The following is a 17,090-nucleotide window of genomic DNA, read 5'->3' on the forward strand; positions in this document are numbered from 1 at the left end:
AAAAAAACTCGTACCGCTCGCCCATAAAGCAAATTTGCATTTAATGCAAATGACATAGAGTCAGTTTCTCCATGTTCTCAAATTGCTTAAATATTTGTTTTTAAGATGTAAATATATTGTATCTGTATATATAATCAACCTATTTGAATCAATATTTTTAGATTTATCCATCATTTTTAATTTGATTATTTTGTTCACAATGCTTTATGGGATTGTATCTCTTCCCCTCACTAAAGCCGTTAAAGGAATAGTTCACCCACATATTAAAATTACCCTATAATTTACTCACCCTCAAGCCATCCTAGGTGTATATGACTTTCTTCAGAGTTAGGCTAATATCCTGGCTCTTCCCAACTAATGCCGTTATTCAATTCCAATGAAGACTTTTTAAAAATCCCCATCGGAAAAAAAGAACAGGGAAAATACTTCCAGAACCAATGCCACTGAAAAAGTGGGTGGTAACTGTTGCGTTCTATAAAGTTTCACACGTCTATTTAAACTTTTTTCAAAGCATTTCTATTTAAACATAACAGTTATATAGAATTTATTTTTAATTCATTTTAATACTACTTGCTTACATTCAAATTGCAATTTTGAATCCTGTTTGTTACCTCATTTCAAATTCAGTTCATATTCACTTCTGAATGGTGCACAACACTGCCATCCATCCATCCATCCATCCATCCATCCATCCATCCCTGTCTTTTTCTTTCTTTTCTCAAACAAGCGTCTGTCATCAGGTGGTAATAATAGCACTTCTGATTGGTTTATCAGCATTTGTGATTGTGTAATAAGGAGGACTGAGATCACTCCTCCCATGAGACCGTTACATGAGAACAAGAGATGCTGATTACAAACACAGAATAGAAGAGAGGAGAGTGCTGTCCTCAACCAAGCGTTCTCACGGAACTAAGTGCATTATAATCATACTAGTTAGGCTCCGAACTTTATAATTAACAAATTTTTGGCAACTTCATGCCACATAATAGGATGTGACTCACTGTGGATGTGTGCGTGAGAGAGAGAGGGATCGCGAGAGAAAGATGGAATGAGTTGAGGCATGTTATCAAGAATCTAAAAATGGCAGAGGGCCGTGAGTGTGATGAATGGATCTGTGGAGGAGAAAAAATTTAATTATCTTTAAAACTGACATTTCATTCTGCCATAGATCAAGCCAAATAAGAGCCTGTGACAATAATAAATACACATCACACAGTGTTGACAGAGAAAAGAGAAAGTTGGACCTCTCTTGTGCTTAATGACTTCTAGACATGTGCTGCTATTTGTAGATGTGCCACAAAGACGCACTGCAAACACTTTTGCGTGGTTTCCATAGCGCTGATGAGGGAAAGCCGGCGCCACCCTTGACCTTTGCCCCGAGAGGTCACAGATCAGAGGTTACGTTCTCGCTCAGACTACAAGTGCAGTCATCTGGAGCTGTTTCAGGTTTCCTTAAGTATGCGTCAAGTCCATGACGAGTTGAATTTTCTTTGAGTTTTTATTAGTTATTCAGATTATTAGCTTTCATGAGTATTGATGGCATTTGAATCCACATTGATTGTTCTGAAGATTGAAAACAATAAATGGCAACTTTGTGTGAATTGTTTTTACACTTCACGTAGAGTTTTTTTGTGATATTTCAAGAATGTGAACATATATATTAAGGGAGTAACGGTACACAAACATGACGGTTTGGAACGTACCTCTGTACTGAAGTCAGGGTTCGGTACGGGTTCGGTACCACAGGTGGAGAAAATTAAACATAAAATTGCTTCTTTTTTTCTTCTTTTTAACTGTGATTTATTGAACAAATTGTATCTTGCTTTACATAAATTCAATTATAATTAACATTTTCTTAAGTTTTAAAAAAATCTATCTCAGCAAATTCTGTAAACCAGTGGTTCCCAAACTGGGGTACGCGTACCCCTGGGGGTACGTGAGGTGACAAAAGGGGGTACGTGAACAAAATGCTGAGTAGTTCATTTAATTCTACCTTAAAATAATATTAAAACCGAGCATGTTTTTCTAACTGCCAAAATGCAGTAAATCCAGTACATTTTATTACATATTACCTCATCATTTGCAGTCAAAAATTACTGTATCCACACATATGATCGATTGCGTGCAGCATGCTGCCTTATATTGCGTTAAATTACTGCCGTTCTCAACCATACCTTGTGTGAGTTCTTGTATTTAATGATGATAACGAGCAAGAACGCAATTGTTCCCAAATATCCACATGACTGCAAACGTGACATTATTATAGTACAACGGGTCAAAAAACAAAACATAAATTTTAAACACAGTACTGTCAGTATTTACTCTATTTTGCAATGAAATAATAGTTTTAACGAAAACCACAGCAGAACTACAACACACGTCTGTGTTTCGCAAACAATTCTGCGGCTTTGAACGAATCGTGACGAGAGTCAATGATTCAAAGATTCAGTCACTTATTTCATTACTGAATGAATGATTCGATGACTCACTCATAAAAACAGTGACTTGCTGCCACCTACTGGTGGTTTTAGTTTAAAATAATACTTTTAATATAAAAGTATTATTTAGTTTTACCATCATTGCGTATTTCTCTATAGAACATTTTTATTTAAAACATTATTTATTTTATAAAGTTATTCATAAAGGTAAAAATATGCACTGGAAAATCAATTTGGGGGCAAATATTGTCCCTTAATGGTAAAGGTGTGACTGCATTCGAAGTGAAAGAGAGGGGGTGCGCAGAAGGATAGTGATCCCTTCAGGGGGTACTCCAAGCTAAAAAGTTTGGGAACCATTGCTGTAAACTATATACAGGGAGCACATTACTATAATATTAAAAGTTACAATTAACAACAGCCCAAACTATTACATTCATTTGCTATTTATTTTTATATATAATAATCAACACTCAAATAAATTGCAAAAAAGGCAGGTTTTGCATTAACTTGTAAATTTAATTATAAGATAATTTTTCAATTATTTTTCTACTCTAATTCATTTTTGAAATATAATAATTTACACAGTTACTATCATAACTTGTTTTCATGACAAATTTATTTAAACATATATTAAATAATTAAGACATTACTAACAGGTAAATATAATGAATATATAAGCTAACAGTGCATATTTTTAAGGAAACGCTCCCCTCTAGAGTTCATTTCTCTAGTGAACTAACATGCTGTGGACACTAAATGACTTGCCTGAGGTAAATGTAACGCTAAGTGAGATATTATTCTCAAGCTGTTTTATTGATATCTTTTAGTGGTTAAAACACTGGTTGAGAGATAAACATATCTATGCATAGATCGTCTGTTGTTCTTCTTGTGCACTTTTTCGTGTTGTGGCAGTTAGCAAACAGCGTCGCATTACCGCGCACTCCTTTCTGCATTGGAGTGTTGATCGCCTGTGACTGAATTCTTCGTCTGACTGTATGCACCAAACTGTGATGTCCGTACCGTGACGGTTCGGGGCGAATACATATACCATTACACCCCTAATACATGACTTGCATGTGTTTGTTTTGTTTTTTTTAATTCATAGTGTAGTTTGTTGGTTTCATTGTGGATAAAGTTTTTTCTCCACCATTATATCACTGCGCCTTTCAGTTACTTTAAAATGAAGTGAAAACTTCATGGTGAAACACAAGACTTTAGCACACCATGTAGCCATGTCTAACAATACATCTCACAGACATTTTATAGTTCTGCATGAGGAAATTTGTTTCTAAAGAAGAAAGTAAATAAAAAAGGAATGCATGTTATTTGAAAAAGTTACCTCGGTATATACGGTACAGTGTGAAAAACAGCAATGTGTTCCTTTATTGTTTCTTCTGTGAAGTTGTATTGCATGTGAAACTATCTGTGGGATGCGATTGGGCTTCTTCAGGGTTGACGTTGTGCTGAAAGGAATCTGCAGTTGCAATAGAGTCTCGGGGTTCTGTGAGAGTTTTGGGGGTTCACCGAGGGGAGCTGAAGAAGAGGTCTCGGGCAGGTCAAAGGTCACTGACTCTTTCATCCATCTCTGACGCTTGGCTGACAGCTGGAGAGGAGAAATTTATTAAGACATCAAAACTCTTGACAGCTGGGGTTCCACAGGATGCCATGGAGACTCGGGAGCTATGATCTCGGCTCCTGGTCTCTATATGGGCCCGATGGGGGACGGCAAGAGAGAAGCTGCTGTTTGTTCTATGTGATTTAAAGCAGCCTGTTGCATGATCAACAACACCCACAAGACAGATAGATCTTTACAGTCTCAATTGTTTTTATACAGAAATGATATTCAAGGGAGAACAAATAGGGATTTATGCTTATTTCTTCGGCTTAATCTTACATACTTCGGAGTTAGTAGACAGCAAATTCGATTTTTAAATGCAACTGATTTTAAATTTAAATGAAGGATAAATAATAATAAAATAAAACATACATTTTTATGAAAATTATGCAACATATTCTTTATCTGTCAGTTGGTTCTGTCTCTTCTAGAACATTTGCACTACTTTTGGCTTGGAGGTTAAGATTTGCAAATACGATCTCTTTAAAATCTCAATTGTTTCTCTTGTGACGGAACCCTTCATGGAGGAACGGAAAAATTCTGTTGGAATGTCGTGAAGTGTCGCACACCCTGCACCCTACACGAGATAAATCGATCGATTCTTGCATCTCGACTCCCATTGTCTTTTACAAATCACCACGACACCCTACATCAAACAGATCTTGCCAAAATAAACCTTGCATAAAACTAAATTAAATTATTTATTTACAAAAGTACTGCAATAGATTTATAAAAAATGTGGCTTAAGTTTGAAAGTACCCATTTTTGTTTGATCTAATCTGAGCTATGAATGAGCAATCTCTGAGCCATAAAATTTCTTCTGGGTAATGAAGGAAAGGACAGGGGTGGAAGGAATCAATCTCTCTCACCTTTTCTTCATCACTTTCCTCCTTTTTTCTTGTGCCATTTATTTGCGCTGAGGGAAAGAACTGTTTCGTGTTCCAGCTTTTTTGCCCTCGTTTTCTCCGACATGCCTGAGTGGTTTAACCACACACTAGGCTAAAAGGAGCAGGTCAGAGTTTACCTCTGCTTGAAGAGATGGGGACAACCCAACCCAGTTCCTCAACAGAGGAAACAGAGATAGAAAGAGTCCTGTGTGTGAGTCGAACATCATTATCGAGGTGTTGAGAGCTGTTTCTGGTCTGGATGGTGTTCTGTTCCCTCAGTTCTTTATCTCTGACTGTCTCTCTCAACGCCGACTCTCCCCTCTCTAAAAGGAGCGTGACAGAAGCGAGAGGGACGGCACCACCGTAACATTGATATAATGTTGCAGCTCGCTGACATTCCCTTATATTAACCAGACTTAATGGACTCTCTGGAAGTCTTACAAGGGAACGACAGGAGACGTGTGGCCTTGGCTGACCTGAATTTCCCTCTCTCATTTCAGTCAAATTCAGCTCTGATTCAGCTCTCTTAAAGGGAAAGTGCAACCATACATCACTTACTCACCTCATGATGCTCAAAATACACTAAATTTTATAAGCCTTTTTTTAATATTTATTGCATTTTAATTAATAATAAAATTCCATCAGATCAAATTGAATAATCCTTATGTATTTTAATTGAATAATTAAACAATTCTTATTCAATTATTCAATTAAAATACGCAAGGATTACTGCACAAATCTTTTGTTTTGAATCAGTGGTTCAGAGTGTCAAAGTCACGTGATTTCAGTAAACGAGGTTTTTTTACGCCATAAGTGTTGAGAAATTTCAATAGTACACGGGACTTTGGTAGTTTGATAGGCGCTCTGAACCACAGATTCGAAACAAAAGATTTGTAAAGCTTTGAAACTTCATGAAGCAGTGTTTTGAAATCGCCCATCACTAGATATTGTTGAATAAAGTCACTATTTTGTTTTTGTTTTTTGCACACCAAAAGTATTCTCGTCACTTTACAATATTAAGGTTGAACCATTGTACTCACATCAGTATGTTTTTAGTACCTTTCTGGGCGTTTGAAAGTGTTAATTAACTTGCTGTCAATAGAGGCCTCACTGAGCCATCGGATTTGATCAAAAATATCTTAATTTGTGTTCTGAAGATGAACGAAGGTTTGGAACGACATGAGGGTGAGTAATCAATGACATTATTTTCATTTTTGGGTGAACTAACTGTATTTAATAACTGTAATAAATTTCTTCAGTGTAGGAAGTATTTAGCAAACTTATTTCTAAATTTAAGTGACAAAAAGAATCATAAAATTATCAATTTGATATGCTATGTGTTTCAAAGTCTTTAAAAGTCATGCAATATATTTGTGCATTTTCCCTAAAACCCCATATTTAAAGTAAACCATATTTATTGTAAACCTTGGTATATTGTGCACAAATCAATACTATGCTAATAGATACACAGACACACAGCTGTGAGCATGTAAGATATGCTGCTGCTGTTGCATAAATAGACATACATAAATCCAGTAGCAGATCTATGCAGGTGGAGCTAGGGAGGTGGAGGGGTTCAGACGAACTCTGATAGAGCGCTGCAGGGCTAGCTTACAGCAAATGTTGAACCAGAATAATAAAATGTTGAGCAAGCAATTTAATTGGCTGCAGGATCAGCAGAGGCCAATCAGCTTGTGTGTGTATATATATATATATATATATATATATATATATATATATATATACATATGAAGAGTTCAGATGCCAAAACCTGTCAGTCTGTCTGACGTTTTCTCTTAAATGAGCTTTTTTTTTTTTTTTTAACCAGGCTCCTATGTTTAGGTTCAGTAATTTCACTTTAATAGCAATGAAAAGGTTATTAGTCAGTTATTGAAATGCCTTATTTAAAAAAAAAAAAAAAGAAAGAAAAAAAAAGTAACTTTAGTCAATTTATTGGTATTTAACAAATTTCTTTTGCTGCACCATGTGTGCTTCTTTTGCAAAAATCTCTAAGACCATCTCTTTGGACAACAAGACATAAACGTCAGTTTCTGTCAGTTTTACAGCAGCAAAAGGTACACTGTTGTGTTTACTTGCTACTTGCAAAATCATGTCATTGCCACTGTAAGGATGGACAAAACACTATAAAAACTTGCAGCTCGGCAATTAAAAGCATCTCATACACACACCATCATTCATCGTGAAATCATATGATTCGTTTTGCGTCTTCCAATTGGTACTTCTGTGAACTTTGCTGACAAAGAGAAGTGGCGTTTAGCGGTTTCTGCCAATGAAGTGGTATTTCTGTACGGGCTGGGATTTAGTGGATTTGTAGCGAAAGTATTTGATGAACGTATACTATGTGCAGGGAGCATTCGCTCAATATTATTATCTCATTTTTGATGGAGGTGGTGTTTAGCAGCTTGTGCATCTGAACACTTCAAATATATATATATATATATATATATATATATATATATATATGTGCTGTGCCTTTTACACAAAATCCCATATTTAAATGTAGAACTGAATAGTGACTTATATTTTAGTTTCTCGCCCATAGTTGCCATATGAATTCAGCAAATTTGGTATATTGTGCATGTGTCATACTGGTTACTTTTCTGTACTCTGGCACCTTTTTTGAAACTTTTAGCCTCAATTCATTGTCATTGGATGCAAAAGGGAGGTTTTTTAAAAAAAATCATAGAGGAAAGAAAGTCATATGTGCTGTTTTTGCATGAAAACTTTGTCGCTGCTTTAGTAATTTCCGACAATGTGGTTTGGTGTTAAGACTAGTTGTCGTTTTAACCATCAGTGTTGGGTTTTGGTATCTTGCTGGAAGTTCCGTATTGTTTTCTCTCACTCACTTTCCTTCTGCCTTTGAATTTGTCTTTTATTTTCTGTCAAGAGGGGGTTAAAAAAGACAGAGAGAGATAGACGTGCAGTAAGAGGAAGGGGGAACAACAAAAGACAGAAAGACAGCGAGAATAAAGGAGGTGATCGCAGAGAAAAACAGATTTGTCAGCACACAGGGAAGGTCAGCGCCCTCCTCTCAGACAGGAAAAGACGAGAGAATGAAAAGGAGCTGATGTCTAGAGAAAGAGAGAGGTTTTTAGGTGGTCTTTGATTTCTTTTCCTCATCATTCACTTCACGTTCCCTTTAAACATCCCTTTGATGTGATGACAGACGCTGTCTCTTTCTTTTTCTCTCTCTCTGTTTCTCTCTTCGCTCTCCTGTAACAATGGGCTGTGATTGCGAGGTTTTGAGTTGTAATCTTAAGCTCGTCAAACTGTAGGAGGTGTGTAGGTGGTCTTTTCTCAGTTTTAGTCCTCATTGTGATGGAATGATGGATGTAAAGATGTGTAAAAAATGAACACGTTAGATAGATACTCATTTTAATACAGTGAGAAAAACGTGTGAACTCCCTTAACTGTTCTTCTAAGGAAGCATTGTAACTGGAATAGTAACAATGCAATACTCTAGTAAGCATAAAGATACAGAGTACACACAAATATTTTTTAACTGTATTATTGAACTAATTTATTTGTTCTTTTCAGAATTTTGCATAAACTTTTTTCTATGCAAAGCATGCATTTACATTTTTTAATTTATAATACAGCATATGGGGCTGGCTATCTTTTGGAGCAGAGATCCGGATTATGTCTATGATGTCCTAAAATGCTTTCTAAGTAGAGAGCTCACTATGTTTTGAAACAAATCCATACTCATTTGTAACAAACAGACACCAGCGGTTAAGCATTGAATTGACCCAATGAAGCTTCAGGCACAAAGATGTTCAATATGTTGGCCAGTTATTTATAGTATCAGCATATATTTAGCACATGCTGTGGCTATATATGTGCATATATACAGTAGTAGTAGTAGGAACATTTGAAGTGGATCAAAAATGTCATCAAAGTTGTCCTTAGAAGAAGGTTTTAGAACAACTTTGATGAAAGGTTTTGATCCATTTCAAATGTTGACTACTGTGTGTATATATATATATATATATATATATATATATATATATATATATATATATATATATATATATATATATATATATGTTATACTTTGCACAGTTTATATATAATTAGAGATGCACCGATATGAAAAATTTTTATATTATGTATGATTTTTACCTTTGAGGACATCCGCATAGTAAACACTAGGGGTGTAACGATACGCTCAGGTCACGATACGATACGTATCTCGATACGGAGTTCACGATACGATACGTATCACGATATTTTGAACAAAATGAAACTGAAATTCAAACAAGATTTATTAAAAAAACATGAACAAATTTCAATAATTTTCCTTGTTGTACATACAAGATCACATTTCAATAAAATAAATAAATATAAAATTTTAATAAAAACCTTCTGTATTCAAATTAACAGTTGAATAGGGCTGTCTGTCACTGAAAAAAAATGTTAAATTTAACATGAACTTAGAATTATGAATAGGGGCTGTTCACATGTCGCGTCTAAAAACGCGTGGAAGGCGCAGCCGCACCGCTTCTCCTTTCCAAAGCGCTTGCGCTCCCGTGGCGTCGGTCGTTGCTATGCAACCATGAACTGAGCTCTCCAAGAGGATCAGGATGTTTCTGCAAAGGATAAATGATTTCTAGCCCTTGCATTAGTTTTACGACGAGATATATTGATGGAGATAAGATATAAAAAACACCATGTACAGCTATGATCAGCTGTTCGGCTGAGCTTTTGATGTTTTGTTACGGAAAGGCCATAGCTGATCGGTTGATTCTTGTCACACGACCTGCGGTGCGCTTGCGGCATTCTGAGAAGTTGAGAATTGCATGCGCGTCGCGACCGCGTTGATCCCATTATGAGCGCGCCTGCCGCGCGGCTACATGTGAAAATAATAACTGACTTGCACGCGGAAAAGACGCAATATGTGAACGGGCCCACAGAACTTCTTAAAGCAAAGCATCGCAAGCGTCTTTTGCTTTTCTGTGAGCACAGCTGTTGCTGTGCACTGCGGTGAAAGAAAGCCACGACTTTTCTCACGCGACCATGCAAGAGACTGACATGAGAAACGTTTAAACCTGCTTGCAAGATTCAATGTGTGCCCGAAACACTTACTGAACTAGAGAGCTGATTGAGACACACCATCTACGATAAATCGTTACACCCCTAATACTTATAGTAATTTAAAAATGTGGTAGCATTGGATCTGGACAGGAAGGATAACTCTGGGAGTTGGAAGGGGTGTGTCGCGATTCTGCCTTCTCACATCGCGATACAGGTTCGTGGACCTGCGTATCGCGATTTCGGTTTCATATCGCATATCGTTACAGCCCTAGTAAACACACAGAAGTATTGATTGAGAGAACTGACCACGTGTCTCTGGACCTCATTCCTAAAGGTCAAGAGAAAGTTCTAAAGGTTAAAGATCAAAATAAGAGAGTTTGTCATGTCACTGCTGCCATATTCATCATGTTGCGCCGCCACAACATCATTATGCTCATGTGTATGTGTTTGTACTATAGGTGTGTGTATTAGTACCCAATTCCCTGTTGTTCTCCCACTTCCCATAAACACACATGCACACACATGCACAATGGAAGGTGTTGCAGCTCCAGACAGTCTGTCGTCCCGAATTTCCAGAGTTTTAGATAAACAAACTAAAAATACACACCCTTGTTTTTTTTTACCCTGACCCTATGTCACATACACATGTTATCAAAACAATAAACTCATCCCATGATGTATCATGCTGTAAACTTGTGACACGTTTTTGTAGGGAGTGTCAGAAATGGTTGTCCATGAAGAGTATAGATTCACCTGAACTCTGTGTGTGTGTCACTTCGAACGCAGTCTATCATGAAATAAGTGTGTGTGCGCATTTTTGTGATTTATGAGGACACTAATTTATGATGTAAACATGAAATATGAGTTTAAATAGCTTTAAAAACATACTAAACAATGTTTTATTAAAAATGTAAAAATGCAGAGGGTAGGTTTAGAAGTAGGGTTAGTGTAGGGGGACAGATTGTACAGTTTGTATCAGTATAAAAAACATTACTCCTATGTAATGTCCTCACTTTGATAGCAAAACAAACCTGTGTGTGTGAGTGTAAGTGTGTGTGGAACTCATTTGCATATCCTCCTGTGCCAAAACTTCCTGTATTTGAAAATGCTGCCACAACTTTTCATGTTTAACAATATGTGCAGACCTTGCCAGACACACACTCATCTCTCTCTAATCTCTCCATTCTTTTCTTTTCATGGTAGTTGCTATTAAAACCCTGTGGATTTATTAATTGCGTACGGATTTTAAAGACCCCTGCAGCCCTACAGGGTGTACGTGATTCTACCTCTGATAAACGTGCAGTAAATTTTGGGAAATTCCTCTTTCTGAATGCTGGAAGTTGGTGTACGTGTTCAGGGGAGCATGAAGTTCAGGTCATTTCAGGAAGTCTTGCATCATTACTTTCAAAAGCCTGCCAAATCTGTTATATTAAAACAACATGCTTTGACACAATAATACAAACAACAATAATGTATATTAATAAATAATTCAGCCACACCTTTGCTTTGATGAAATTAATTGTGTGTTCATGTTGAGTGTTGTCGAGGAGAGGTCAAGCTCAGGTGAAATGCCAAATTGCACTGCAAAGGTGGCACAGAAGCACTTCTGAAGTGACAGGTATGTTTACACAGACTGTTTAATGCTGCACAGAGGTGGCATAAATGAATTTACACAACAATTTTAACTGCATATTGTTATACTAGGGGCTGAAATGGTCAGAGCAGGCATACTTTAGCCTGGTTTTTATGCTGTGTTGCGTCTTTACACAGAATTTTGAGCAGGCACAGAGCAGCCTTAACTCAGCTTTGTAAAGATTCCAAAGTATATATAGTAAATTAGCTTTATATGAGGAACAGACCAAAATGTTGTTATTCACTGAAAATCTTTCAGGTGAAGAATTTATTTAGATTTGTAAATGTTTGTACTTCCCTTCCAAAACAGTGTTATTTATATACTATTATAGTAGAGCTTATTAATCATTAAAGGTGCCCTAGATTCAAAAATTGAATTTACCTCGGCATAGTTGAATAACAAGAGTTCAGTACATGGAAATGACATACAGTGAGTCTCAAACACCATTGTTTCCTCCTTCTTATATAAATCTCATTTGTTTAAACGACCTCCGAGGAACAGGCGAATCTCAACATAACACTGACTGTTACGTAACAGTCGGGATCATTAATATATACGCCCCCAATATTTGCATATGTCAGCCTATGTTCAAGGCATTAGACAAGGGCAGCCAGTATTAACGTCTGGATCTGTGCACAGCTGAATCATCAGACTAGGTAAGCAAGCAAGAACAATAGTGAAAAATGGCAGATGGAGCAATAATAACTGACATGATCCATGATATCATGATATATTTAGTAATATTTGTAAATTGTCTTTCTAAATGTTTCGTTAGCATGTTGCTAATGTATTGTTAAATGTGGTTAAAGTTACCATCGTTTCTTACTGTATTCACAGAGACAAGACTGTTGTTATTTTCATTTTTTAAACACTTGCAGTCTGTATAATTCATAAACACAACTTCATTCTTTATAAATCTCTCCAATAGTGTGTAATGTTAGCTTTAGCCACGGAGCACTATCAAACTCATACAGAATCAAATGTAAACATCCAAATAAACACTGTACTTATGCGATTAGACATGCTGCATGACGAACACTTTGTAAAGATCCATTTTGAGGGTTATATTAGCTGTGTGAACTTTGTTTATGGTGTTTAAGGCAAGCGCGAGCTCTTGGGGCGTGGAGCACGAGATTTAAAGGGGCTGCGTACCCTGAATCGTCGCATTTATAATGATAGGCAGTTAAAAAATTGAATAATAAAAAATGTATGGGGTATTTTGAGCTGAAACTTCACAGACACATTCAGGGGACACTTAAGACTTATATTACATCTTTTGAAAACATGTTCTTCGGCACCTTTAAAGACCGCAATCTCGATTCAGAGACTCTTATCCTTTAAAATCTTATTCCTAAATGACAACAATTCACCCAGTGGAACATTCAAATCTGCGTTTGTGCTGCCGCCGTCCCAGAGAAAGCAGTAAGGCTATCTAGGTATAAAACAGCTTCACAAACACCACTTTTCAACCACACAGTATCATCATTTCTGTGTTACAAATATTCAGATTATCACAGAAGTACTGGGATTAAAGTTTATAGTTCAGATATAAACACTGATGTCTATGGAAGCGATCAAAATAGAGCAAATCACCTTTGGCACTTCAAATAACAGTTGTATCATTGAATCTTTAGACCAGTAGGTGGCGACACCTGACTGTTAAACAAATGTATTTGTCATTGAATCATTCATTCAAGAGATTTTTTTTTTTCATAAACACTGATTCATCTAGTAATGAAACAAGTGAAGTATTTATGAGTCATTCAATCATTCATTCAACACATTTTTTTTTTAAATAATTCATTCTAATTAATTAAACATTTTAAATAGACTGCAGCAGTTAACATTTTGCCAGAACCTCTAGTAAATTAAATGTTATTTTGTTTACTTGTCTGTTCAGAATCGTGATTTTTTTTTTTTTTAAACAAAAAATATGATTCTCAATTTATCCAGAATAGTGCAGCCCTATATTATAATATGTATTAATATTTTGAAGTAGCCTTTCAATTTTTTTTTTTTTTTAATTTTCTGTGCTTTTGTCATTTTTATTAGTTATTTAATATTTCTATTAAGCATTAAAAACATATATATATAGGACGTTTTCCTGTCACTTGTGTAACTAACAACTTCTGATTTACCAAGCAAGTCCACCCAGAGAAGATTTTTATTGCCCAGAGGCTGTTCTTTTATATCACAGCAATCTTAACCCTTAAATGCATGACTGTTTCATCAATCATTCTTACATATTCGGGTCTTTATCGACCCAGATCTATATCTAACACGGAAGGATCTCTACCTGTCGTGATAATATAAAACTCATCTGATATTAGAGTAACAATTACAGAAGAATAAAATAAATCATATTTTGTTACCTTTTGGAGCTTGAAAGGGCTCAGTTTGAGCAGATGTTTTATGCCATCGTCACTGACTCGTCAGAGCTCATTTCCCAGTAAATTCAACTAATAATGGGCTAGTTTTATGTTTGAGGTCACAAATATGAGCCCATTCGCAATCTCAAACATATTCTCAGAACTATATAATTTTCAACATCTTCAAAATCAATATTTTGATCACTAACAGCTTCACCAGATCCATCCAGTGACAGTTACAGTCATATTTGATTGCGTTCAGTACTTGCTCTGCATTAAATCGCTGAGCCATTTCGTGTTTCTCTTATTATTTCGTTTTCTGTCTAAATGAGTCGTCACTTCAGCATTGTGTATCAGACATTGCCACCTTGTGGAATAAAGGTGAATTGCACTTATTCTGTCATCTAAGATTCAATTATTGTTGTGCAGAAAAAATATATGTACACTCATACACACCTCGGGTCGTTTGCAACCCTATACAATTTTTACAAAAAATGAATACAAAAATAGGCATTCTTTTATAATTTTATGATTTTTTTTCTTGTTATATTATTTATAATGAATTGATTGAGGAATACCAAGAAGGTTGGAGGAGAAAATGAACGAGGAGGAGGGTAGTGAATGATGTCCCGGGTCACTAAAGACCCGAGGTATGCATTTAAGGGTTAACGGAGTTCATAATTATGTTTCATTTAAGTACCAAGTTTGTCTCAGATGATTCTTGACCACATAGTAAGATTTTAGAGCTGTAAAATAAATGCGAATAGCAGCTCAGATCATTTGGTGAATTTGAAGAGAAATATCTGAGTTCATATTGACATCTTGCTAACTAAAAAAATTGAGTCTCTTTTGAAACCCTACAGGAGATGCATGTGAGAAACTGAGTCTTTATTTGCTCAATTTGCTCTCCATTTAATCTCATTGCTTTCTATGAGCAAGAGTTGAGATATTATGAAGATCTCATTTGATATTTTTCTCTGCTTGGGAAGTTAAGATGCCAGATGAGGACCAGTATCAAAAACTCAATGTGACCATTGATATTTACTCAATAGTTTAATGAGATTTACTTTTGTTCAGGTTAATATTATTACTAGAGCTCGTAGGAGGCATGAGGAGATGGACGACTTCCTCTGGTAATGAGAATAGAGTTTGTTAAGGTGAAGCCGAGCTTGTATGAATCGGTTAGTGTTGTAGGCCTCAGGGTGGGGTCAAGGTCAACATGTGGAGCGAGTGAGTCATCAATCAATATGATCCGCCCGCCCTCCACATGTTTGTCATCAATCACACTGATGGACTGTCCGTCCGTCCGTGTGTGTGTGGGGGTGGGGGTGGGGGGTCAGAGGTAATTGTTAATTAGTGACTAAACCATGTAGAACAACAGATGCCAGACCATGAGACAAGAAGCCAATTGATGTTTCTTTCACGTGTGTGTGTGTGTTAGAGAGATCTTCCATGCCCTCAGGAGAGGAACCTGATCTTGATGTTTTTGTCTAAAATAATCCTAGTGCTCTGCAGACCATCATTCACACACACACACACACACACACACACACACACACACACACACACACACACACACACGCTTATCTAGCTATCTAAATTGAGACTTCCCATTGACTTCTGTTATTGTTAAAGAAATAGTTCATCTAAAAAGGATCTTTTAGAGTAGATTGAAAGGAAATAACAAGAGAAGAGAAAGACAGGGATGTTTAGAATGTTGTTTAATAAAAGTAAAAGCTCTTGAAGTGTCTTCTGTGTGTGTTTGAGGATTTTGAGCAGCGGGTTTCAGTCCACCCACTGATGCAGTCCGTCTCTCATCGTGACTCGTCCGTCTCTCAGCGTCTCACTAATGGAAAGACGTTGATTTGAGGGCTCAGAAATGTGACTGATATATCTGCTCTTCATGTCAGGGAATGCTGGAATGTGTGTTGGAAACCAGAAAACACTTTTCTTTGTCCCCTTATCTCAGAGGGTCGTGTCATATTGTGTGTGTTTGGATGTCTGGGAAGGATTTTTTTTCTACAGAAAAGCTCATTCAGTTCAGTAAAGATTAAGTCCAGTGGGAAGAGAGAATGAGAGATGATTTCCTCTTCCTTTGGTGTCTCCTGAACCTCTGGATCAATCTTAAACAGAGATTAGAGTCTGGACTGATGGTGATAATCTGTCGTGAGGTCTGTTCCCTTCTTTAGGATTAGCAGAGGAACATCTAAGAGCCTTAGGAGATCCTTGTGGTGTTTATTTTTTCCTTTGAGTTTCTGTTTTCTGTTTATATATATATATATATATATATATATATATATATCAAGTTTTTCTTTACTCCTAGAAGGTTTCCAGCAACATTTAACCTTATAAAGCCTACTATATTATATTTCATACATGAATTTCTCTAAACATTTTGCTGAATCTGCTACAATCTACTACATCCCTTCTGTCGTCTGATTGATACCTTATACGTTATTTTCAAGTAAAAAGCTTTTTAGCTTCTGATTTTTATAAAATAAATGTAAGAATAACTTTACATTGTAATTCATACTTTAAGATGATCATTTTCTGGATTTAAATTATTTTTTTTGAAATATGATTCATTAGGCTTTTGAGGAATATTTGTTTTCTCAATCATCATTGTATTGCATTGCATTATATATTTTGCTCCCAAAATAAAAATTACAGAGCTTTGATCATAAAATTAAGCATTTAAATATCATCTTACTAAGACATATTATTGGCAGATATAGAGTGACAACTGATAATGCATTTTATGCATGTAAGATCAGAATTTCATCTTACTTTTTGTCCATATAAATAACAACATTTGCATTTGGGCCTCTGAATATAACTGAGGTGTTTTTTTCTCCCGATGTATGAGCTCCATATTCTCACTATATCATACTATATGATCCATAAAAGCCTGATGTATCAAATATGATTCTCAAAACAAAAAAAGCATATACAAACTTTTTAAAGTTATTTTTCTAAAGGTTCAATAAACTGTTACATTTTTAAACAATTACATATTTATTTTATACGATAGGTTTACAGGGATACGTATGCATGAATGACTTTCACTGTGTTCGTATTATATGTGATATTGTT

At 36.0% G+C, this 17,090-nt stretch overlaps 1 protein-coding gene across 1 annotated transcript in view; it reads left to right on the forward strand.

Annotated features, from left to right (window-relative positions):
• epha4l (eph receptor A4, like) overlaps positions 1–17,090 on the forward strand; it is a 48,351-nt gene that overhangs the window by 7,933 nt on the left and 23,328 nt on the right. The gene's annotated exons all lie outside the window — the stretch shown is intronic.

The sequence above is a fragment of the Megalobrama amblycephala genome, linkage group LG16 (assembly GCF_018812025.1).
Source record: "Megalobrama amblycephala isolate DHTTF-2021 linkage group LG16, ASM1881202v1, whole genome shotgun sequence".
Taxonomy (NCBI): Eukaryota; Metazoa; Chordata; class Actinopteri; order Cypriniformes; family Xenocyprididae; genus Megalobrama; species Megalobrama amblycephala.